The sequence below is a fragment of the Canis lupus genome, chromosome X, assembly GCF_003254725.2.
Source record: "Canis lupus dingo isolate Sandy chromosome X, ASM325472v2, whole genome shotgun sequence".
Taxonomy (NCBI): domain Eukaryota; kingdom Metazoa; phylum Chordata; class Mammalia; order Carnivora; family Canidae; genus Canis; species Canis lupus.
Window position 1 is genome coordinate 39167047 of NC_064281.1, and position 26488 is coordinate 39193534.

Here is a 26488-nt window from a genome sequence, read left to right on the forward strand (position 1 = left end):
CTGGAGTCCATCATATTATCTATCGCACAGACTGTTGTTTGGTGACAGTCATACTTGTTAATTACACTTAGTAGAGCTTTGTACTTTTCATTCCTCATGTCAGTTTCTGTCCTACAGTCCATACTTTTTCTCTTCTCCAAGCTTCTTCCTTTATTTCCTTCTTCATTTTGTTCCCCCTCTCTCCATACTTTTCTCCTCAGCCAGATTTTTCTTTCAGCTTTATTATGTTCTCTGAACTGCCACAGGCAACCCCTTCATTTTTCCTTTATTCACTCACTCCATTTCGCCCAATGGCACCGGAGTCAGAGAGTTCAGAGAAATGGAAGATCACAGTGGTGGTGGTGGTGGTGGGTGCTGGGAACCTCCTTGGTACAAGTGAGGTCTTGCAAATGGCTATTTCACTTTGTATCCTTCAAACAAAGAATAATGGAGTCCCGAGAAGTCACCATCATGGATCTAGATGTATAGACGGCATGTAAATTCCCTCTGGAGCTGGAGCTGTGAATTTAGGTCTTGCTTAGGTTTAAATCCAAGTTCAGGGCTCATTTCCCTCTTGAAATTATGATAACAGAGGAGTCATGGAGTCTCTTTAGAGCTAGTCTAATGGTCTTGACCTTTTCTGGGGTCAAAGTCTCCTTTGAGAGAGAATCTGCTGGAATTTTTGAACCTCTTCTCAGAAAAATGCACATGAACTCAAATTTTGGCTTATAATGTTAAGAAATCCCCTAAGGCCCATTCATAGGCTCTCCAGGAGCCCTTTGGCTGGAGGTTGAGCAATATAAATTTGGATTCCAATGGAAGCCTTGTCTACTTTGCCAAGCAGTTGGTTTTCGATAAGTTATAGGGTTGTGAATTGAGGCAGAATTTCATATTTCAGTAGCAGAGCTAAAATCTATGGTAGGAATTTTCTAGATTGAGGAGATATTGGTCAGGTTCTGCCTGCCCTATGAGTTGCCCACTTTCAAGGAAGACAAGGAGACTTCACCTTTCAGAGCCTGTCTTTTCCTGGCCCTTTGGAAACCTGGACATTTGAACTGCGTAAACTTCCAACTGGGCAGTGAGCTGAATGGAATAGTCATCGTGACATCTGTTGCTTTCTACAGCTTCCTGCTTTAGTCAGCTTCAGATTAATATCTATTTTGGGGGGGAGGAGTGGAGTAAGGAGGTCACTTTCTTTGTTCAAACTTTCTGACTCAAGGTTGCTTTTTCCACATGAAAAACAAATATGGGAGGGAAGAATCCAATTTATCCACTTTGGAAAATAATCTATTCCAGCAGTTTGAACTCTGGGGTCCATTTTATTTAACCACTATGGCCCCATGAATTATCATCTTGTGGTTTTATGTGAGTGGTGGTGCTTATGTTTTGCTTGTATCCTTGTTATAAATTTAATGCTTTCTAATGAATGAGCTTCTTTCTTTTCTCATCCCAATGGGTCCTCCGGGTTTTTAAGCAGAATCAAATTTGGAAGAGCAATTTACTCCATTCTCTGTTCCACTAGATGTTGTTTGGAATGGCTTTTTATCAATAAATTTAATTAACAGGTACCAAGAGCAGTTTTTGTGTGAAATCCTGGTTCAAAGAAGAGGGAGATAAAAAGAGCAGTATAAGACCCTTGCTATGCCTAAGGGGTGTGTGTGGTGTGTGTGTGTGTGTGTGTGAGAGAGAGAGAGAGAGAGAGAGAGGTGATGTTTGTGTGAGGGTGAGAAAATCACTAAAGAAGAGGAGAAAGTCACCATGTCTAGAGACTTGGCCCTATGCTAGCAGATAGAGGTCTAATATGCCCAGTCCAAAGGGGTTGAATGAAAGCCAAAAGTGCTGAGAAAGCTCAGTTTTACAGCAAGAGACACTCAGGATGTGAGATTGATGGTTGTACCAGTAACTCCTGACTCACTTGTTGGTGGCAGAGATCCCTATCGCTCTCCAGCTGGGAACACAGCAGGACCGGTTGAAGGTTTCTCAGGCTCACACTGAGCAGTGCTGAAGAAAGCAGAAGGTGACAGTGGCTAAATACCATTAAGGGACTTGGGGAACAGTGGAGGAGGAGCAGCAGGTGTGAGGGAAAATTGTAAGTTGCACGGAGCACATATTCTTAAAATTTACAAGTGATAGATTATTCATGCTTCACCAAGGGGAAGGTAATATCCTAGAACTTGGCACAATTGCCTTCAGTTATTGTCATCAAAACAATTATAGTTTTCTCCTTGTAACTGTCTACTAACATGGCACATTGTCCAAGTGAATTAGGTGTGCTTACATCCTGATTGCCAATGCCAGTGCCATGTGATTCATTCTGAGTATAGGAAGCAGTGTGGAAAAGACCTTCTCTCAGCTAAATAGCACAACTTTGGGATCTGAGATACTTAAAGAAAGTGATTTCCATAAGATTTCTTTTTTTAAAAAAATATTTTATTTATTCATGAGAGACACAGAGAGAGAGGCCGAGACACAGGCAGAGGGAGAAGCAGGCTCCCTGCAGGGAGCCCGATGTGAGACTCGATCCCGGGACCCCAGGATCAAGCCCTGGGCCGAAGGCAGATGCTCAACCACTGAGCCACTCAGGCGTCCCTCTACAGTGAACATTTAACTTACTGTCCAAACTGGAACATGGGTTTGAATTTTTTTTTAATAGCCTAGACATTGGGAGAGTTGTTTTTAAAAAGGTTTTATTTTGAAAGACTGTGTACTCACGCCCAGTTGTAAGAAATAATACAGAGAGATCATTTATATCCTATCACCACCTCGGATGGTAACATCTAGCATAACTATACTACAGTGTTATAACCCGGAAACTGACATTGATACAATCGACCTTCCTGATTCAGATTTCATCAGTTTTATATACAGTCCTCTGTGTGTGTGTGTGTGTGTGTGTGTGTGTGTTGTTCTGTGCAGTTTTATCAAATGTGTAGAATACTGTGACCACCACCACAATTAAGATACAGAAGAGGGACGCCTGGGTGGCTCACTGGTTGAGTGTCTGCTTTCAGCTCAGGTTGTGATCCTGGGGTCCTGGGATGGAGTCATGTAAAGGCTCCCCGCAGGGAGCCTGCTTCTCCCTCTGCCTATGTCTCTGCCGCTCTCTCTGTGTCTCTCATGAATAAATAAATAAAATCTTAAAAATATAAGATACAGAAGAACTCCATCATAAGAATCTGTTGTATTAACTTTTACCCTTGCCTCATCCCTGTACCCAAGCCCTGGCAATCACTAACCTCTATCTCTATAATTTTGTCACTTCAAAACTGTTATAGAAATGGAATCATGCAGGATATAACCTTTTGGAATTGCCCCCCCCCCACCATCCTGCATAATTTCCTTGAGGACCATTAATATTACTGCCAGTATGAGTAGTTTTTTTCCCTTTTATACCATTCCACAGTTTAAATGTACCATATTTTGTTTATTCATTAATCAGTTCATGAACTTTAAGTTGTTTCCAGCTTCGGGCTATTATGAATAAAGATGCTATGCTATGGCTATTTGAGTACAAGTCTTTGTGTGGACATAAGTTTTCATTTCTCTGGGATAAATGCCCAAGAATGTAATATCTGGGTTGTATAGTAAGCACATGTTTGGTTTTTTAAAGAAACTACCACACTCTTTTCCAGAGTGCCTGTACTATTTTACGTTCCCACCAGCAGGGTATGAGAGATCCAGTTTCTCTGCATTGTTGCCATCATTTGACGTGAGGACTATTTTTCTTTGAACGATCCTGGTAAGTGTGTAGGGATATGCTCCCCAATCCTGTTCACGGCAACAATTGTTTTGTGGCCAGCGGGATCACCTCCCAGGCCTAAAGCTAATTGTGGTGTTGAGACTGATGATACCACACACATAGGAAGACAGTATGCAAAGAGTTCACTTAATATGGCTTTCTGTGGGGAGGGAAGGGCAGGTGCACAAGACAATCCGGAGTGGCTTGAATAAAGAGAAAGACAAGTGGCTTTGGATTTTATTATGATTAGGGGCTGGGGTAAGGGTGGGAATGCCCAGGTGTGGGCAGGTTTTCATACTTTGATCTTCCCTGGAGGTGCCAAGGGGGACGAAGTGCCCACACTTCCTTATCAACATGCCCATATGTAGGTATGGCAAAAGAAGAGAAGGGCTAGGTATACCTGGAAGCTGTTAACAAACATCAAAAGTAGATTTAGACACTTTGTTACGAATTGCTTTTGAACATCTTTCAAAGATCAGTTGGACATATTCATGTTGGTCTAGTTCTGGTTTCCCTCTTCTTTTCCATTGTCCCATGTGTCTATTCCTCTGCATAGTACTTGTCTTGACTATGACACCTATATAGTAAGCCTTAGCATGGGTTAGAGTGGTTCTAGATGTGGGGCTCGATCTCCCGACCCTGGTATCATGACCTGAGCTGAAGCAGACACTTAAATGACTGAGCCACCCAGGTGCCCTTATATTGAATCTTTTTTTTAAAAAAAAAGTATGTTCCACTCCACATTGTTGGAGCCCAATACGGGGCTTGAACTCACAACCCTGAGATCAAGACATGAGCTGAGATCAGGAGTCGGATGCTTAACCGACTGAGCCACCCAGGTGCTCTACTATGTTGGGTCTTCCAATCCATGAACACAATATGTCACTCCTTTTATTTAGTTCTTCTTTAATTTCTTTCATCAACATTTTGTAAGTTTCAGGATACAAATGCTGTACATGTTTTATTAGATTCAGAAGTATTTTATTCTCTTTGGAGTTAAATCAAGACAAAAACTTAAAAATGTTCAAGTGTTCTACTGGAAGGCTGGGATTGAGAAATACAGGCAATAATCAGAAGCAGATAATAAAATGGAAGTAGAGGCACTTGGGTGGCTCAGTTGGTTAAGTGTTTGCTTTTGGCTCAAGTGATGATCTCAGGGTCCTGGGATCAAGTTCCTCATTGGGTTCCCTGCTCAGTGGGTTGTCTGCTTCTCCCCATCACTCTCCCTCTGTGCTCTCTCTTTCCCAAATGAATGAATGAATGAATGAATGAATAAATAAATAAATAAATATAAATAAATAAATAAATAAATAAATAAATAAATAAATAAATAAATAAAATCTTAAAAAATACATTGGAAGTAGAAGCCCTAACATATCAATTATTACTTTAAATGTCAATAGTCTAAATACATCAATTAAAAACAGACTGGCAGAGTGGATTAAAAAACCCACGACCCAACTATATGTTGTGTATAAGAAACTCACTTTAAATACAATGACATAAGTGGGTTGAAAGTAAAAGGACAGAAGAAAGTGTGCCATGCAAATATTAACAACAAAGATAAAGCAGGAGTAGATATATTAAATGTCAGGTCAAGTGGGCCCCTGGGTGGCTCAGACGGTTAAGTGGCAGACAGTTGATCTCAGCTCAGATCTTAATCTCAGGGTAGTGGGTTCAAACTCTGCATTGTGCTCCATGCTGGGTGTGGAGCCTAGTTAAAAAAAATATATTAGGTAAAATAGATTTCAAAGCAAAGAAATGTCTCATGTAGTAGTGTATGAGATGCGTGGGTAGTGTGCAGAGTTGTCACTTTAACATGTGTTTAAATGTAAAAAATGGCAATTCTTTACAGATGCAATATAACAAACACCTCCTTTTTATGTACAGCTTGCAGCTTGCTGGTGGAACCAAGTTCTCTCAGACTCCATTAGTTAGAGATTGCTAACCCTTGGTGTTTGGTGATCTATTTGATGCAAGTCCAGTGCTGGTCAGTGTACCAGCCAATTATGCTGTGACCCATGCCACAATTGAGATGCATAAAGTTCAAGCCCCATGTGGGGGAGGGGGTGTCCCTGCTCAGCAGGGAATCTGCTTCTCCCTCTCCTTCTGCCCCTACCCCTGCCCCTACTCCTGTGCACATGTGAGGGCCGCTTGCGCACACACCCACACACTCTTTCTCTCTCTCAAATAAATAAATAAAATATTAAAAAATAATTCTTAGACAAAAAGATGCATTAAGTTGCCAGTTCAAAGGGTCAGGAGGAAATGTGAGATACCATGGTTAACTGTAAGTGAAATGCATATGGGAAACCTATAGCATAAAGTGAAAATAGAACACTCTTACTGCAGTAGTTTTATTAATTATGTTAAGATGTAAATCTGCAGCTATTTACTTGTTTTGTTTGGTAATGTTGTTGTGTTGTTTGTTTGGTTTTTTTTGGTTTGATTTTTTGTGAATACACCCTCTCTACGGCAATAAATTTTCAGTGGCAGTGAGAAAAAGAAAGTATGTTTTGTTAAGAACTAGAGAATTTTTCTCTCTTAAAAAAAGAGAGATGGTGAATGTATAACCTGCGCAAAAAGGTTTGTCAACATTTACCTTCCAACTAGAAGTCATAGTGATATCACTATATGAAAACCAGAAGACCCCAATCCACTGAGAGAACATCAAGATCTATTTCAAAAGTTAGCTGCAGAAGGAGAATTTGCATGGCATTCTGTGAAGCACGGTTTTTCAATTAGATCAAATGACAAGTCCTCTAAATTAATTTCATTCATTTTCAATTCCATGTTTTCCCATGCATGTATAAAGAGCAAAGTGATAGCGTTAACAGGTTGGCTCCATTAACAGAAGATCTTTGCACACAGTTAAATGAGGCCTGTTTTATATCGATGACATTAGATGCTTCAAAGAGAAAATTGGTTAATTTCAGTAATGGCTTAATTTTTTCATCAGATTGATGCAATCAAAGTATAGCTTTTGGAAGTCAACTTTGTTAAAGGTAAAACATCTCACTTTAAAATGCTTATTTATAAATTCAGTTTAAAAATCCAATAATGAAAAATAAATTAAAAAATAAAAATCCAATAATGAAGATAAAATAATTTTGTTGTGATGATAATACAAATACAAATTTAGGTGGAATATAATTATCTTGGCAAAAACAATATTCTTACTAAATTAAGAAACCTGGGGCACCTGGGTGGCTCAGTAGGTTAAGCGTCTGCCTTTGGCTCAGGTCATGATCCCAGAGTCCTGGGACAGAGTCCTGCATCAGGCTCCCTACCCAGCGGGGAGTCTGCTTTGTCCTCTGCCCCTCCTTTCACCCCTGCTTGTGTTCTCTATCTCTCTGAAATAAATAAATAAAATCTTTTAAAAAAAGGAGAAACCTATAAAGCAGAAATACACTTGGAACTGGTTGTGGATTATATCATCATTATATCTACACTGCCATACTCTACTGATGGAGAGAGAAGCTATAGCTGTCAGCATTTACAAGTGTATTTACATATACATGTACACATTTAGGATAATTGAATTACAAACTTCTGTGAAAAATCTGATGTGGAACATGGCAGTATATGATTCTCTTTTTGTTTGTCATGACTCAGATTTATAAAATATTTGAGTCTTTGTAGAAGTGTGTTGTTAATGAACTAAAGTGTCCTACAGAGTATTGAATGTTATTGTAAACAAGTTCTTTGTGTTTTGTTCAAAATCATCTGGAAATTTTTAATCAAAGTACTCAAGAAATGAAGTACCAAAAATTTCAGCTTTTGAAGCTTTTAGCAAATTGCAATTATGAAAATAAAGCTTTTATTTGGGAAGAGATTGAAATTTATCATTTAATAAATTGTATATTGAGAGCCCAAACTGTGTATGAAGTTTAACTTTGGTGTTCTACAACTGCACTTTGTAACATCTTGACTTGATGCATCTCTTATTTTAAATTAGAGAAGTTTATAATCTGTACTGGAATAGAATAAACTTGAGATGGCCTTGATTTAGCAGTGTTAAAATTTGGTGAACCATTCAAAAGAATCATAAATTCAGAGAACTTAATGAGTTTTATCTTGTAAAAATATTTGCTGAAGGACCCTAAATGGAAACAAAAAGTACCCTTCAAAATATTTATACATTTTTCAGTAAAAGAATTATAATTGAGAATACTCTCTAATTAGCAGTTCTAGAGTTATCAGATACCTTTACCTTTATAGGGAGAATATTTTCTCAATTAAAAATACTAAAATCTTCAGAAAAGAATAAGTTGAAGTTATCAAAATTTTCAAATATATTGGCTATAAACTACAATTTTGGAGACTATTGCAGGCAATGTTATTAAGCCCTATTGAAAAAATACATTTTCTGAAAAAAAAGTCAATAGCTTAATATTACAAATAGATATTATTAATAAACTGATTAAAGTGCATGTATATTTACCAAAAATAATTATTCTTTTTATGTATTTTTTAATTTTGAAACAACATTTTGAGAAGTCTTTTACATGGAAACAGTGTTACTTTTTAAAAATTTCATATTTAAAAATATTTTAAATATAGCAGTTTTTAGTTCTTTTAAAAAGATTTATTTATTTTAGAGAGTGAGAGCCTGAACAGGAAGGAGAGAGGGAGAGGGAGAGAGAATCCCAAGTAGACTCCCCGCTGAACGTGGAGCCCAATGTAGGGCTCTATCTCATGACCCTGAGATCACACCTTGAGTAAAACCAAGAGTTGAATGATCAAACAACTGTGCCATCTACGTGCCCCAACATTTTTTAGTTTTACCAATGATATTAGTCCAGTTTTGTTGGTCAAGAAATAAATATTTCAAAAAAAGCGTGCAATTGTAATTCTTCAAATGTTTATTTCTTCAAAACGTTTTAGTTTGGGAATTAGATGGTCATCCTATATGACCAGGCAACACAAACTAAATAAAAATATGTGCTATCTTCTGATCAGCTTTCCTTCTATGCATACTCTAGTGCACGAGACCAATTATTCACACACTTGCTTTCTATTTTCCTGTCCTCCTTTGACTATTATGTTTCACCTATTTTCGTGCTTGTATACCTTGATAGGAAAATAATTTATAGTCCTTCCTATCAGTGTTCTTTTGGGTGAAATCTCATGATTTCAGCATCATGAGAAAAAGTTGGATTATCCTAGAATAACATTGATTAATTGAGTAAACGTTGGTAGATCATTTAATGTTTCTTATCCTTAATGTTCTTACTTGTGAAATATGGATAATAATAACTATCTTGTGAGATTGTTGTATTTAAATTAATATTTGTTTTTTTAAAGATTTTATTTATTTATTCATGAGAGACAGAGAGAGAGAGGCAGAGACACAGGCAGGGGGAGAAGCAAGCTCCATGCAGGGAGCCCAATGTGGGACTCGAACCTAGGTCTCCAGGATCACATCCTGGGCAGAAGGTGGCGCCAAACCACTGAGCCACCTGGGCTGCCCCTAAATTAATATTTGTAAGTATTTTTTAAAAGATTATATCTGAAGAGCAACTGGAGAAAATCATACAAGCAATCGGATATATGTCCACTTTAAATTCCAAGTGACTAGTGTTAAAAAGCAAACCACAGGCCCAAAATGGAGTCACTTACGTTAAGGTTCTGTCACCAAACCAAGATCTAATACCTAACCTCACTGCAGTTTCACCCCCCCACCTCCAGGAATGTCACCTTTAACCAGTCAACATGGAATTTCATGGTCAGCACTAGGAAATTTACTGATAGGCCTCTTCCGTTCCCCTTAGGAGGGCAACCTTGCCTAGAACAATGGATTTTTTGCTAATAATTTCCTTTTTTCTGTTCCCTTTTTGCCTTTAAAGACTTTTCTTTTTCTGCAGCTCAATGGAGCTTCTTTGTGTTTGCTAGATGCTGCCCCATTCATGAATCATTTAATAAAGCCAATTAGATCTTCACATTTACTGAGCTGAATTTTTGTTATTTAGCACTAACCTAATCTGGGCTTTGAATATGTATGGTCAGTTGACTTCATTTCTCTGGCCATCTTGTCCTCCAGCTCTTTTCATTATTCTTCACACATTCACATTCGCAACTCTATTCTCCAATTTCTCTGCTCTCCTTACCCTTTACCCTCTTTACTCTTAAATAGCATTGCTTGTCCTTTGCAGAGAAAACAGCAGCCATCCTATCAGAACTCCATCAGCTTCCTACCATCATATTTACAAACTCACTGGCAACACAATGAGCCTTCCCCATTCCCTCTTATTACCAAGGAGGGAGGGATTCTTTTCCAAGGAGAGGATAATCCCTCCACTTTGCATCTCTTCCTTTCTCACTTTCTCAGAAACTTTGGTTCATAAGATACCTCGGTTCATGCTGGATATCTTCTGGTTGCCCCAGATCTACTCTCTATGCTTTTCTACTCTGCTCTATCCCAAGAAAGCTGATATTAACAGATGATGTCAATGACCTTCCTGGCCCTCTGCCTTCAAGTTGCATTGATTAACTTTCAGGCCCTATGAGGATATTAGAGAAAGAGTAGAGAGAGGTCAAGATATATACTCCTCCAGCTCCTCCCCCCATCATCCTCAGTGTGTTGGCTCTTTTCTCAACTGAAGGTGACTACACCTATTAGACATCCCTCTTCTATAGCTAATGTCTGCAGGAAAGATAACTGCTTCCCTTTTGCCCCCTCAGGCCTAAGGGTAATAATGGTTGCCCTGCTGTTGCTAGCCCTCAGATGCATCAACATCCTTTGTCGGTTTCCCTCCACTCTGCCAACAACTTTGTAAATATTCCATTTATTAGACTCTTCTAATTTATTTAATTTGAGTGTGTGATATATTTCATGACAGTATCTTGAATGATATAGATTCCTTTATGTTCAAATTCATTGTTCAGTCTTTCCTGTCCATGTTTAACTGAAGTTTCTCTTATACAGTGACCTGTAACTGCTGCTAAAAACAATGGACATTTTAAAGTCTTCATTTAATTTGATTTTTTAGTCAGCTTTTTACATTGTTGACTATTTCCCTATTGAAAAAAAATTCCTCCTATTTTTGAAATATTCTTTTTACTTCGTTTCTCTGAAGTACACCATGCTCTCTGATGCACACACTCTTCAGTCTTTTGTGACGGGCTTTTTCATCCTTATCATTAAGTATTGAAATACATCAAGTCTTGATCCTTGACCCACGTCGTTCATTATAAGTGTTCCTCTAACTTCCACGGCTTCAAATAACATAAAAAATCTTCTCATTCTCTAATATATATCTCAAATCAAGACCATCCTTTTTTTTTTTTTTCACTAATCACTTACAGGTTAGATGAAAACGCCAAGCTTTTTACTTCATCAACACTTTTGGGCATGGTGAACATGCTCTTCTTCCTCCATGAATTTTTTTTAAATTCAAGCTTAATTAACATACATTGTTATATTAGTTTCTGGTGTACATTATAATGATTCAACAATTCTATACATTTCTCAGTGCTCATCAAGATAAGTGTAGTCTTAATCCCTCTTATCTATTTTACCTATCCCTCCACTCACCTCCCCTCTGGCAATCATCAGTTTGTTCTCTATAGTTAAGAGCCTGTTTTTTTTTCTCCTTTTTTTCCTTGTTTGTTCTTTTTTTCCCCCTTGAATTCCACACGAGTGAAATAATATGGTGGGCCTCAGACTTGATTATATGCCTGCCTAGAGGAGAAGTTGTCAAACTATTTCTATAAAAGGCTAGATAGTAAATATTTTTAAATTTTTAAGCCAATTGGTCTCTGTCAAACTGCTCAACTTTTCCATTGTAGCACAAAAGCAGGCATAACAATATTTAAACAAATAAGTATGACTGTGCTCCAATAAAAAACATTATTTATAAAATCAGGCAGTGAACTATTTGACATTGTCCTGGAGGTTCTAGCCAGAGCTCCTAGATAAGAAAAAGAAACAAAAGGCATCTAACTTTGTAAGAAACAAGTAAAACTATATTTGCAGATGATATGGTCCTAATATAGAAAATCCTAAAGAATCTATAAGAAAGATAGTAGAGCTAATAAATGAATTCAGCAAAGTTATAGACTACAAATCAACACAAAATAAGCTGCGTTTCTAAACACCAGCAATGAACAATCCAAAATGAAAATTAAGAAAGCAATTCCATTTATAATAACATCTAAAAGCATAAAATACTTAGGAATAAATTTAACTGAGAGGCAAAAACCTTTTATACTGAAAATTATGAAGCATTGCTGAAAATAATGAAGGAAGACTTAAATAAATAGAAAGACATCTATTGTTCATTGATTACAAGATTTAATATTTTAAAATGTCAACAGTACCCAAAGTGATCTACAGATTCAACACAATTCTTATCACAATTTTAACAACTTTTTTTCCCCAGAAGTGAAAAAGCTGATTCTTAAATTCATATGGATTTCTAAGGGTCCCAGAATAGGCAAAATAATCTTGAAAAAGAAGAACCAAGGTGGAGGCCTCATACCTCCTGACTTCAAGAATTACTACTCAGCTACAGCAATCAAAACAGTGTGGTACTGGCATAAAGATAGATATATAAACCCACTAAATAGAATTGAGACCCCATAAATATACCCATACATCTATGGCCAACTGAGTTTTGACAAAAATGTCAAGGCCACTGAATGGGGAAATAATTATCTCTTTAGTAAATTGTGCTAGGAAAATTGGATTTCCACATACAAAAGAATGACGTTGGACTCTTGCTTCACATCATATACCAAAATTAACTCAAAATGTATCAATGATGTAAATATTAGAGCTAAAACTCCAGACTTCTTGGACGAACTCATAGGGAAAAGGTTTATGACCTTATATTTGTCAATAGATTCTTAGATATAACACCAAAAGCACAAGCAACAAAAGAAAAAACAGAGCAACTGGACTTCTTGAAAATTAAAAACTTTTGTTCATCTAAAGATACTCTTAAGAGGGCAGCCCGGGTGGCTCAGTGGTTTAGCGCCGCCTTCGGCCCAGGGCCTGATCTTGAAGACCCGGAATCGAGTCCCACACCAGGCTCCCTGCATGGAGCCTGCTTCTCCCCCTGACTGTGTATCTGCCTCTCTCTCTCTGTCTCTCATGAATAAATAAATAAAATCTTAAAAAAAAAAGATACCCTTAAGAGAATGTAGAGACAGTCTACAGAATGGGAGAAAATATTTGCAACTCCTGTCTGATAAGAGTTTAATATCTTGAATATAGAACAAACTCCTGTAACTCAGCAACAAAAAGATAAATAAACCAATTAAAAATGCATAAAGGGACTTGAATAAAAAAATTCTCCAGAGAAGATATGCAAATTGCCAACAAGTACATGAAAAGATGCTCAACACCATTAGTCATTAATGAAATGGAAATCAGGGCAGCCCTGGTGGCTCAGGGGTTTAGCACCGCCTTCCGCCTAGGGAGGGATCCTGGAGTCCCAGGATGAAGTCCCATGTTGGGCTCCTTGCATGGAGCCTGCTTCTCCCTCTGCCTGTGTCTCTGCCTCTCTCTCTCTGTCTCTCATGAATAAATAAATAAAATCTTAAAACAAAAAGAAATGGAAATCAAAACCACAGTGAGATACCATTTCACACCTACTAGAATGACAATCATAATCATAATACAGGATGTTAAGAAATTGGAACCCTCGTCCTTTCCTGATGGAAACATAAAATGGTGCAGCTACTGTGAAAACAGTTTGGTGGTTCTTCAGAAAGTTAAATATCAAATTACTATATGACTTGGCAATTCCACTCTTAGGTATATACGCAAAGGAATTGGAAACAGGGACTCATAAACGGATACTCATATGCCAAAGTTATTACAGCATCATTCACAATAGCCAGAAGGTGGAAAAAGAACGTAAGGGCTTATAAACAATGCATCCTTTGCTAATAGTGGTTGAATTATGATCAAAACAATTTCTAATTTTACTTAAAACCCTTCAGAGGTTACCCATCAATGAATAAGTTAATGTCAAGATCTAAGGCTCCAAGACTCCAAGCAGGATGACTTGATTTTAGTTACGTCTTTCCTAATCAAGGGTTTTTAAAATATCCTGTTTTCTTTGCTTAGCATGCTCTTCTTTTTTCCTGCTTGGCCCAATGCTACTCATCTGTCAAGTCTCAGATAAAATGTCATTTCCTTAGGAAAGCCTTAAACACTCCCCACACTGCCCCATTCTCCCAGACTATAAGGTAAGGGCCTTCCCTGTTTAATCCATTCCAAATACCACTTTTTTTGGTTGTTGTTAAAACTTGTCCCAATTGCAATTTAAATTGCTTCGTGGGCCCATCTTATTCGCTATTTTATCTGCAGCACCTGGCACTGTGCCTGGCACATAGGAAGCAGTCCACAAATAGCTGTTGAATGGTTGAAATCAATGAACTACCCAGTGTATTACCCGCTGTTTGATAGACGGTGAGTCAACAGTACTAATTTTTATTACTAAAGTATGAGGAATACTTCTACTTTGATTAAGGCTACCTCCTGAGACAAATGGCTTAGTGACAGCTTTCAAAAGAATCTGAATTCCAAGGTCCCTGAAAACAAAAAAGGTATATTATTTTGCCTTAGGTCAACAGCTTAAAATTGGGTTGTTTTACCATCTGTGAAAGTCATGAGGTATTTTAGCTCAAAGCAAATTTTCGAGTCAAATTGGGTAGTGGGTATCATCTATAAAGTGTGTAATATAGAAGAAACAGTAGGAGGAAGGGAAATAGGTTAAAACAAAGAAGCACATGGAGTGCCTGGTTGGCTCAGTCGGTAGAGCATGTGACTCTTAATCTCAGGGTTGTAAGTTCAAGCCCCACATTGGGTGTGAAGCCTACTTAAAATAAAATTTAAAATGAAATAAAAGTATGCAAAGGGTAAGAGAAATACATTATTTTGGGAGTCACAGGGAGAAGAATGTTTTAATCTAAGATATTTAGTGCTTCACTCTTATGGTTGGCACTAGGTTAGCTCCCACATTCCTTACATAATTTAATGTCTAAGTATATACATATATGCATGTATGTGTATATACATATACATGCACACATGCATACAGGTATTATATAAGTACTTGCCCAGAAAATGTGTCTATGTACATTGCTACTGAATAAATAATCATGTTTAAATAAACTCATTAATAATAAAAACTTCATGTACAAACAAATAGTTAAAAATCTTAATGAATACCTGCATTATACCAGTGGAACACCAGTGTGGTGCTAATAGAGATGTATGTAATATGACTAAAGACAAACATTAAAGGGATATCCTTCAAGGGATGGAACAAGTAGCATCACGAACTACACTTACATATAAGTTTTTCCTCCCAGGGATTTTATTTGTCTGCAATCATTGCCTTCAACCATGCTGTATTGAATATCTTTTGTATCCCTTAATGATACCTTGGGTGGATTCCAAAGCTTTCTTGTCACTTTCGGTTACTAAAACTCAGCTCAATCTAGTTAATGCTAAGCATGTTGAAGTGTTCGGCAGTAAAATATACTGATGACTGCATTTTACTTTGAAATGGATCCAAAAAGTTAAGATAAAGTCATAAATGAGAGAAACATGAGGAGAAGCATAGATATGAGATAAAGCAAGCATAGCAACATGGTAAGCGTAGAGTCAACAGGGTAAGTATATGGGTGTTTATTGTATAATTCTTTCAACTTTTCTGTTTAAAAACATTCATCATAAAAAGTTGGGAAAAATAAAAAGCTCCTTTCCTCCCCCCACCTTGATTCTCAATTAAAAGCATGAACTTCAAGCTCAATGGCAGTCCCATATCTTCCCTTCTTTCGGGGGCAGCTGACCCAGGGAATTGTGACTGTGTGAGTTGCTGAGATGTAGGAAGCAAGTAAAGCCCACCTCTGGAAGATTTCAAAATAGACCCAGTGGGCTCCCATGCTCTTGCAGTCAAGTTGTGGTTAAGTACCCAAGTATGGAATTCAAAGTGAACAAGGACAGGTCTCACTGTCCAGTGTGGGCTCAGAGTGAAATGGGGAAGCAAGTGGATCTATAGGCCTGAGTGTGTTGAGTCTTCTAGAAGACTGGGTCTCCTATTTAAAGTGGGGATACTTAGTGATGAAAGGTTAGACTCACCTATACCGATACCAACACTAGAAAAACCACCAAAAAAACCAAACCTTAAATAAAAATACAATCCAGTCAAAATACAATCTTAAATTTCCAGGGGCATAATCCTTTGAGCTAGTTTCTCTTCTGATGAACATGATTTTCTGCCTTTCTATTGCCATATGAAAAGTAAAATTCTACAATTTGAAATGTGGACTGGTTGAATAACATTTTTTTCAGATTACTTTCCAGGGCTGGCCCTTCCAATGTGATGGCATTTAGGAAGTATCTTGGAGGGGCATGTCTTCCCCCTCTCCAGCTACTTTCCTTCTGTCTATGGTTCACGTGCCCCTCTGTGTCTTTGCATACCATTACCTCACAATACCTTGGCTATAAGCTAGAGTCTGCACTGCCCTCTCTCTTCAAGCCTGCCTTCCCCAAACCTTGGTCCTCTGTTGCCCCTTCCCTCCCATGCTCCATTCCCAACCTTGCATTTCCCATCTGTTGTCATGCCTTGGGGAACCAGCCAGCCAGTCAAGGTCTTCATGGTATAGTACTAGTGCCTAGGCACTGTCACTTAACACAGGTCTTTGTGCATAGTGGTACTGAGAGCAATTGCTACACTTCTCCACCACAATTCTTAGCAGACTATGAATGAGTCAGTAGAATTTAGCGGCTATGTCACTGTGATGGTGATGTGTCAACTTAGCTAGGCTATCGTGCCCAGTCGTTTGGTCAAACACTAGTCTAGATGTTACCAGGAAGGTGTTTAATAGATATGATTAATATTTCCAATCAGTTGATCTTAAGTAAAGGAAGTTACCCTTGATAATGTGGGTGGCCTTCATCCAATCAGTTGAGGGGCTTAGGAGAAAAACTGAGATTTCCCAGAGAAGAAGAAATTCTGCCTCAAGATTGTAACATAGAAATTTTGCTAGAGTGTCTAGCCTGTTGGCCAGCTTATAGATTTCAGATCTGCCAACCTCCACAACAGTGTGAGCCAATTCCTTAAAATAAATATTTCCCTTTCCCTCTTCCCCATTCTTTCTGTCATGCTTTTGGCTTGTTGGCATCTGTACCCCTTTCTACATCTGGGGAGCCCACCTATGAGAGGCTCAGGCATAGATACACAGACATTGAAAACAGCAGGTTATTGAACTCCAAGATGGCAGCCACTATGCAGGCCCAAGACTCAGGTATGCCCTCTTGAGTTCACCTCTGAAGCCAGTAGCTAATGCCAACCATGACAGTTTAGACCATTACAAACTATCCATGCTGGAGGGCCAGGTTTTAAAAATTTCCAATTTTCTAGGGAGTAATATTTTATAACAGACCATAAAAATGAGTCACTAGAGATGAATAATAAATGAAAAAAGTCATAAAACTACAAACCTCAATTATATATTATTAGGTTCTTGACAGAAAATTACTCCATCAAAGTACTATAAAATTTCTAAATGCTTATTTTCAAATTCTATACTTGTTGCAGATGAATAACAGACATTTTGGAGATCCCTCCACCATGAGTGCAGTGACTTAGACTTTATTCTTGGAGGGATGCAGAGGCAGGGAGCAAGATATTCAGTGGCAGGGGAAGTAGTGAAGGCATCTCCACCAGATTCTTCCTATGGTATGACTTGACTAATTTCTGGCTCCTGATCTACTCTCCCCACTGTTACATTTCATCCATTCTCCAAGTTGGACTTAGCATCTTTTATGGACTCTGTGAACTACCCAATATCCTTCCAATAAAATATATCTGAACTAAAATTAGCCATGACTATTGTTGGTAGTCTGTAGCCAAGAACCCTGACAAACACGAATATTCACAAATATTTACTGTGAACTTTTTTTAGATATTTATTTTATTTATTTGACACATACAGAGAGAGATAAGAGGGACAGAGGGAGAGGGAGAGAGAGAATCTCAAGAAGACTTCCCACTGAGCATGAAGCCTGACGCAGGGCTCATTCTCATGATCCTGAGATCATGACCGGAGCTGAAATCCAGAATCGAACACTCAAGTGACTCAGCCACCCAGGCACCACTTACTGTGAAAATTTTGAAAGGATTATGTGAGCTAATGGGAATAAAGTGCTTACATGAGGCTTAGAACATAACAGGAGCTCAAGAAGCAATGTTAGACAGACCTCTGGTGACCTCCAATGATTTTCTGATTTCTGGTAGCCACACCTATCTGTACTGTCCTGCCTTTGAATGTGGGTGGGAACCTGTGACTTGCTTCTGATCAATAGAATATGACAAAAGTGATGGGATGTTCCATGACTACATTATATTATATGATACTATAGTAGAAGATTAGAGGGAGATTCTCCTTGCTGCTTTGAAGGAGTAAGCAATAATGTGAGAAGTCCACATAGGAATTGGGAGAGAAGTATACCTTTAGGACTTGAGGGAAGTCTCCAACAGTTAATAAAAAGCCAGGGCCCTCAGTGCTACAGTTACAGGGAAATGAATTCTGCCAACAATCTGAGAAAGCTTAGAAATAAATCTTCTCCCGGTGGACCCTCTGACAGCTAGACCTTGACCAAGACCTTGAATGTAGTCAGAGACCTAAAACAGTGTACCCAGCTAAGCTGTGGCTGGACTCCTGACCTATAGGAACTGTTGTTTGTATTGCTAAGTTTGTGGTAATTTGATACGCAGTGATAGATAACAAATACAAGTAGTGATGGTTTTTATAATTTCTTAAGTAAATAATTGTGAAAATCAGCCCCAGTAACCATGATATACTTGACTAAAAATGGATGCCACTTTCCCAGGCACCCAGTACAAAATCTTAAAATAAATCAAAGAGTAAAAACTGAGATCTTCCAAGGGGATAGTCAAAACATCAATTCAAGGATGAGATTTCTTTAGAGTCCCATTTAAAAACTAATTTTAGAAATAAATGGAACTTGATGCAACCACTTTGGAAAACCTTTTGTAGTGTCTACGGAAGTGGAACAAATGCCCACTGTATGATCTTACAGTTCAACTCTTGGTTATATACCCAGCTCAAATGAATGCTTATTTCCACCAAAAGACATGTACAAGACTATTTATAGCAGCACTATTCACAATAATTTTAAACTAGAAACTGTTTAAATGACTATGAATGGCAGAATAGATAAATTGTGGTATATTCACGCAATGGAATACTACATAGTGATGAGAATGAATGACCGTCAACTACATGCAACAATATGGATGGATCTCACAAACACAATGTTGAGCAAAAAGAATCCAGAGGCTAAGCACATAGTATGATTCTATTTACATAAAGTTAAGGAATTACCCTTGGGGGGTAGTATCTGAAAGAAGCATAAGAGTGACTTCTGTAAAGGGGAAAGGAGAAAAAATGAGTGGGAAATATCAGAAAGGGAGACAGAACATGAGAGACTCCTAACTCTGGGAAACGAACAAGAGGTGGTGGAAAGGGAGGTGGGCGGGGGGTGGGGGTGACTCGGTGACGGGCACTGAGGGGGGCACTTGATGGGATGAGCACTGGGTGTTATGCTATATGTTGGCAAATTGAACTCCAATAAAAAAAAATTTAAAAAAAGAGTGACTTCTGGGATGTTGGTAATGTTCTGTCTCTTGATTTTTGAAAAAGTCATCAAATTGTACTCGTGATATATGCATTTATCTGTATGCATGTTATACCTCAATAGAGATTTTAAAATTAACGTGGGGATTGAATTCCACTCTGAAATATCTGCATATCTGTTTAAATGTACAGAGAGTGTGCATCTCTCCAAATTTTCAAGCAAAATGGATTCTCAAGGAAGATGTACCACTTTTATTCTGTGGTTTTGCATCACTGTGGCTTACTTTCAGGGCTTGCTGTCCTGGCTGAGATTAAGAGCAACCGTGATCCTAGAGATGAAGTTTCAGTGTTAGAATTAGGAATGGTACAGGATGGGCTAGAGATTTTGGAGGGTATTTGTGCTCTCCTTTCTAAACCAGATGACAGAGACAACTGTCTCTGCTACCCTGTGGTCAGATTTATCCTGTGTATAGAATACATAATGATTTCTTGTTTTTATTTTTTAATGATCTTATGTATTCATTTAGTTATTTTTGAGAGACAGAAAGAGCATGAGAGAGAGAGAGAGAGAGAGAGAGAGAGAGAGAGAAATGAGCAGGGTGGAGGGATAGAGCAGGGAGCCTGATGCTAGACTTGATCCCAGGATCCTGGGATCATGACCTGAGCCAAAGGCAGATGCTTAACCGACTGAGCCACCCGGGTGCCCGAATACATGATGGTTTCTGATAGACGTGATGGGTCTGGCTATTGATGTCAACTCTCTTACAGTTTAAGTCATGTTGGTCCTTCATCCAGTGATGAGCTGTGACAGAATCATCACTTTTGGACACAAACTGCAGGAAAGGGATGTGGGAAGGTTTTAATGGCCCAGTCCAAAAGATAAAGCTAATCCATTAGCTCCACACTTTTTTTTCTTTTAAGATTTTCTTTACTTATTTATTCATGAACGACACAGAGAGAGAGAGAATGAGAGAGAGAGAGAGAGAGAGAGAGAGAGAGAGAGAAGCAGAGACACAGGCAGAGAGAGAAGCAGGCTCCATGCAGGGAGCCCGACTTGGGACTCAACCCTGGCCCGAAGGCAGGCGCTCAACCGCTGAGTCACCCAGGGATCCCAGCTCTACACTTTCTAAATATCTACTCTATTCCAGGTTCTGTGGTTTTCTACACCTGTTGTTACTTTCATGTGCTATTGTTGAATTGTAAAGAAGCCAAAATATTTCTAAGCCAGAAGTAAAGTTGTTGAATTAAGGACAGCATCAAAATTTCTTGATGGCCACTTAAGTCATTTTTTCATGACTTGAACTAGATGCAGTGGAATATTTGGTGGGCATTTGCTTGCATTTCTATCAATATAGACAACTTTAAGGAATCTTTCCACTCCTATATTGGTCTGCAAAATGTTTGAAGGCAACGCTCTCTTCTTATACATTCTTGAATTTTAAGAGTTTAGTAAGCAGATACATAGTTGACCAAACGAAACTCCAGAAGTTCCATATAGAAGGGAAGTTTCATTGCAGTTGAAAGGGGTGAGAAGAGATTATTTCCATAGAGAAGGGAGGTTTCATTACAGTTTAGCGGGTTTAGAGGAGGTTAGGAGACATGCCTCAGACCCATGTTTGCTTACTAATAGGTTTTAATTAAACTGCATTTTAATTTGAGGTGACTTTGGTGGGTTCTGATGGAAATGATGGAGCAGATCGGGCACCTGACTGAGACACCCTTTATTGGAGTCAGCATAAGCAAATGATAAAGACAGTCTCTGTCTTGGTAATAGTACTCTGGGACAATTCCATATGCATGCTTTCCAGGATCTGTCTGCTGGGAAAGATATTGACATCAATAATTATAGTAGCAGTTCTTTAATATAAGTGCTACATTGGTCTGGGTCCAGTTGCAGATTATTAAATATATTCTATTTAGTTTAAGCATGAAAGGAATTAGGAAATTTAGGAAATTCTTGGGAGGATTAAAGGAGCAGGTTCTGGACTGGACTTCCAGGAGTAATGTAACTGGCTCACCAAGGGAGCTTCTACCTTTACTGGAGAATGATCAGGAGCTGGGGCCTCAGGATGTTTCTGCCCTCTCTTGATTTTAAGACTACATGACTCCAGCTGCCCCCTGCGGATGAGGAAGCCATTGCCATCACTCTTGGCTCAAGGGCACACCTCCTCAGCTGCTTCATGCCAACAAAGAAGAAGTTCTGTGTCCTGCTTGTAAGTACCCACCAGAGTAGAGACTAGGCACTGGAACCTCTACTATCACAGAAAAACCATCTGCCTCCACTGTTATGCTTGCTAAGAGGAGTATGGTCTCCCTCTTATCCCTACCCTTCAGTCCTTAAAGAGGTGAATAAGCCCAGTCACAAGAAGAGCCTGAGCTCTAAGACAATATGGAAAAGGTAATCTTTAGCTTTCTAACCTTCAGATCTCAGTAAGACATGTTATAAGTCATCGGTCCTCATACTTGAGCATGCATTAGAATCACCTGGGAGTTTATTATAACTTAAATTGTTAGGGCCCACCTTTAGAGTTTCTAATTCATTAGGTTTAGGGTGGGGGCCCCAGAGAATTTGTTTCTAACAAATTCCCACGTGGTGATGGTGTTGCTAACCAGAGATCATACTCTGAGAGCCACTACTGTAAGGGAACTGGAATGGATTAGGAAAAACTAATCTGCAATATGTATTACAACGTGCATAAGAATCACCTGAATAGGGTCTGTTACACTAGTAGGTTTTCTGAAATACCCATCCACTGGGTTTATAGTAGAGGTCAAAGGTATGCACTTTGAACTACTTCTTTTGGCTATTTTTATATTGTTGGTCTATTGGAAAATAATTTGAGAAGCATTGGCTTGGAGCAGTTGTTCTAACCCTTGGCCACACATTACAATGCCTCAAAGAACATTAAAAAGTACTGATGTCTTGGTTCCATTCTTGGAAATTCTGATTTGGTCAATGGGGCATGCCCACTAGAACTCTCGGTGATTCAAATGTGCAGCCAAGATTGAAAACTACTGGCCCAGACGAGCCTGTCAACAGAAAGTATCAAGAGGGGTTACCTGAAGCTGGCAGGTTAGATTTGGTTCTTTTCTAGGACTAGTCATGTTGGAGGCCACTTTTAGAGGCTTAGATGATGTGAAATCATTTCCTACATGGATTCCATTGCACAAAGAAGCATCAAAAAGGACAAATAGGCTATTTTTTACCTTGCCATACTTTCAGTAATGGAGAGTTTTCAGTTTTTTGGAAAACCATTTGAAACTTGGGATTTCCGGTCTTTAGGGATCCATTGGTTTCATTTAATCATTAAAATCTTTCAAAGTCTGTTTCACAAGCACAGAAAAATTCTTTCAAGGAGATCAAAACTTTAGATAAATGAGCATGTCATTAAGCTAACTTATGGGTCTATATTATAAATCATTAATGAAAAGACAAAAGGCAAATACAGGGAGGAGGTGAGAATATTTACATATAAATCTTGGATGAAGTTTTAACCCACAATTAGAGCTTTATCCATGTTGTTCTAGAAAGATTGAATGAAAATTTGGTCCTTCTTTAAAATTAATATTTTCTAGCTTGTGTTTAAACTATAGGTTCAGGGATCCCTGGGTGGCTCAGCAGTTTGACGCCTGCCTTTGGCCCAGGGCGTGATCCTGGAGTCCCGGGATCGAGTTCCACGTTGGGCTCCCAGCATGGAGCCCGCTTCTCCCTCTGCCTGTGTCTCTGCCTCTCTCTCTCTCTCTCTCTCTCTCTGTATCTATCATGAATAAATAAATAAATAAATCTTAAAAAAATAAACTATAAGTTCTTCTAGAGTAGAGGAATTTGTTTTTCACTTTGCATGTCCCTATTACTCAATAGGAAGCTGAAGTGGAAGGGAAGGAGGAGGCAACCTCTTTTTGGGGGGTGGCTTACCTTTTTCTAAACAAAGTGAAGGAGCTGTGGTATTGAATTGGGCCAGGTATGTTACTGCCACTGTAGGGTAAAAAGAGTGAGAATTTTCTACCTCTAAGAAATTATGGCTTCATGAGTCTTGTTTTCTCTCTGGCTTCAACCCTAGCTCTTTTTCAAGCAAACCAATACATGAATAATAAACTTACTGCATGACTAAATTATAGCTGCAGATTTTGGCCCCCAGGGAAAGGAAGATTGAGAGAAAGCAAAAGAGTGAGAGAGGCAGATGATTCATCAACCATTTTGGGTGGAGAGGGTGGATAACTAAAGGTTTAACCTTTTAACTCATGGACTTTGGTATTTGAATCATTTGTGGGATGGAAAATTTTCCAAAATACACCATGCTTGTCTCTCCTTTTTTGGGTCAATGATACTGGTTTCTACACTTTTTCTTATCCATGAAATTCATTCATTCATTCATTCATTCACCCATCCAACAAGTATTAATTGAACATCTACTCTGTGCCAAGCATTGTGCTCAGCCCTGGGGATATAAATGTGCAGAATACATGGATCCTGTTTTCCAGGATCCTATACCTACAGTGTAGTAGATACAGCTGCAGATGGATATTCTGTTGGGTGAGGCTAAGGGAGACCTGACTCCAGCATGGCTCACGATGGCCTTGTATGAGAAAGTCAGTGAAATCAACTTCCATTTTGGCCATGAGCCCCATTCTCATAAAGACTGCATAAAATATGTCTAGTTGTATGATCACCTAGGCAATGTGATATGACAGTTTGTCTTCAAATAAAAAAAAAATGCATACCAAAGACTGAAGCAACTTTTCCCAGATCACAAAGACAAAGAAACTTTTCTTTATTCTTCCTATTGTGGTTAAAGTGGTCACTTTAGGTGGGTCTGCTTAAAGGCCTTTGGATTGGGCCTGATTGGAGCAGGGCCTTAGTTGAGTGAACTCATTCAAAATCAAAGACCTTGTGCCTGCAAATCCAGAGATTGCAAATTAACTCATATTTCTAAATGTCACTATTTAGTCTTTAATCTGACAATAATACCCTTAGGGAAGAGAAGTGTATGGCTGGGTCTAGAGTAGAACAAACCCTACGAAACTACCATTAACCGAAGTCACAGGAAATGGATACACAAATTAGAACACTGATATGTAATTGATAATGAAAATCCTGAGGTTTGCTTTTTTCAGTTGTTAGTAAGTTCTCTCTGGATGGGAAGCTCTAATGGAGGCCCGAATATGAAAAGAAGGCTGCCTATGGGCAAGGAAACAGAGAGAAGGGAGGTATCTGGTGATTTTAATAACTGCTAGCATCTGCTTCAATAGCTAGATGCATCCATCTCTACCACAGGAACAATATTTACTACAGGGTCTAGATAGCTATGTTCATGGGCCAGGGCACCATTTCTCCTTTGACATGCTGAATGGGCATTGCCACTTTTAACCCTGACCGTCTTTTTTTGGTTCTGTGTGTCCACGATGACTACCTCTTTCTCTGGATGCTGCATTTCCTTTATTTTTTTCCAAAGATTTTATTTATTCATGAGAGACACACAGAGAGAGGCAGAGACACAGGCAGAGGGAGAAGCAGGCTCCATGCAGGCAGCATGACGTGGGACTTGATCCTGGGTCTCCAGGATCACACCCTGGGCTGAAGGTGGTGCTAAACCCCTGAGCCACCCAGGCTGCCCTCCTTTAGCTATGCCAGCCCTGCTACACCTGAGATTCTCTTTCTGCTTGATGATCTATTTTTTTAAAGTTTTATGTGTTTATTTTGTTAATTAAAGTCTCTGAGTTCTGGTAGCGTCTTCCTGTAGATTTGCTCTCAGTGCCCCATGTTTTGTCAGCTTAGTGAGACAGCTCGTCATCCGAGGAGCTTTTTTATCTCACTACTGAAAACATTGTTCCAGAGCCTCCCCCATGCAACCACATTGAAGCTAACCTCCTGCTGAGCCCACATTCTGGCTTAATACCCCCCACTTCCCACTCACTTCTGGTTCCCTAGTCCCTTTCTCCTAAGAGAACTCCCTACCTTGGCAACTAATCACTTGCACAATAACTCCTGTTTCAGGCTCTGCTACTCAAGATGGGAAATTTAAAATATTTAAGTAGATTAGTTCACATATAGACTAAGACTGGTTAATGTATCTTCAAGTTGGATGCTTATTCCTTTAGAATTCTTTGAGTTACTACTGGTTGTTAGTTGTTCCCTCCACCATCACACACAGAATGGAGAGGTCTAAATGCCTATGGTTTTAAGGGCTAGACATTATAGGTGGCTGATTTTCCCCAGGTGAAGTTATGGGATTTCTTCTTTTCCACTTTGGGATGACTGCCTATCTATCCCTGCTGTTTTTCCTCTGTGGCTATTGTGATTATAGCATTTTTTCTTAGATCTTCCGCTATGCTCCCATACCATCATCTTCTCCTTTTCCTATTGCTTAGCCTCAAAAGCCAATAATCTTTGATGGCAAATGAAGGGACATGGTCAGAAAGACCATGGGGAAATAGTCCAGTTGTACCACACCATGGCTTTTGCTCAGATGTAATGTGACATATTAGCCATTTGTCCACGTGGCTTCAAAGGAGAAGTGCCTCATCTCTTCCAGAACCTTGGGAAAACATTCTGGCCATCTCTTGTGGAATGAGGTAGAGAGGGGCCTATAGCCACCCTGACATAGCTAAAACACTAATTTTTTGTTCCTAAGAGTTTACATTCTTACAATTCTTTGCTTTCTCTGATTTCAGCAGACCTAGGCTACATCAAGGTGGTGCAAATTGCAACAGGGCTGCCACTTGGCCATAAAATGTGGGGTAAGCCTCTCTACTGGAGGGATGTCACTGGTTCTGTGGCGCATCTCATGTTTTGGTTACTGGACTCCCAGGTGCAGTTGGAACAGAAATGACAGCTGCTCAGTCCATATGGTGCTTTGGTCCTGGACCTGTGGCAACATTTCTGCAAAGTATACTCCAGCAGGTCCCCTTACCTGTCTGTCACAGGGCAAGATTCCTTCAATGCTTGGTGGATAGCTCTGCTGACTTGTCAGGTGCTAGCCTCCCTTGCTATCAACTATTTTGCACAAGGCAATCCTAACCATTTTCAAGAGACCCTCCTTTCTTTCCTCTCTTCTCCCTCCAAACTTGGTCTAGATGGGTGTGTTGGATAAATTTGTCACTGCTCTGTGGCACTGGCTTAGGCTCTAGATAGCTTCTTTACATAGT

The 26488-nt window shown here is 39.0% G+C and overlaps 1 pseudogene; it reads left to right on the forward strand.

Moving 5' to 3' along the window:
• Positions 1-290: 290 nt before the first annotated feature.
• The window catches only part of LOC112673218 (glutathione S-transferase Mu 1-like), a 60314-nt pseudogene continuing 34116 nt past the window's right edge, over positions 291-26488 (forward strand).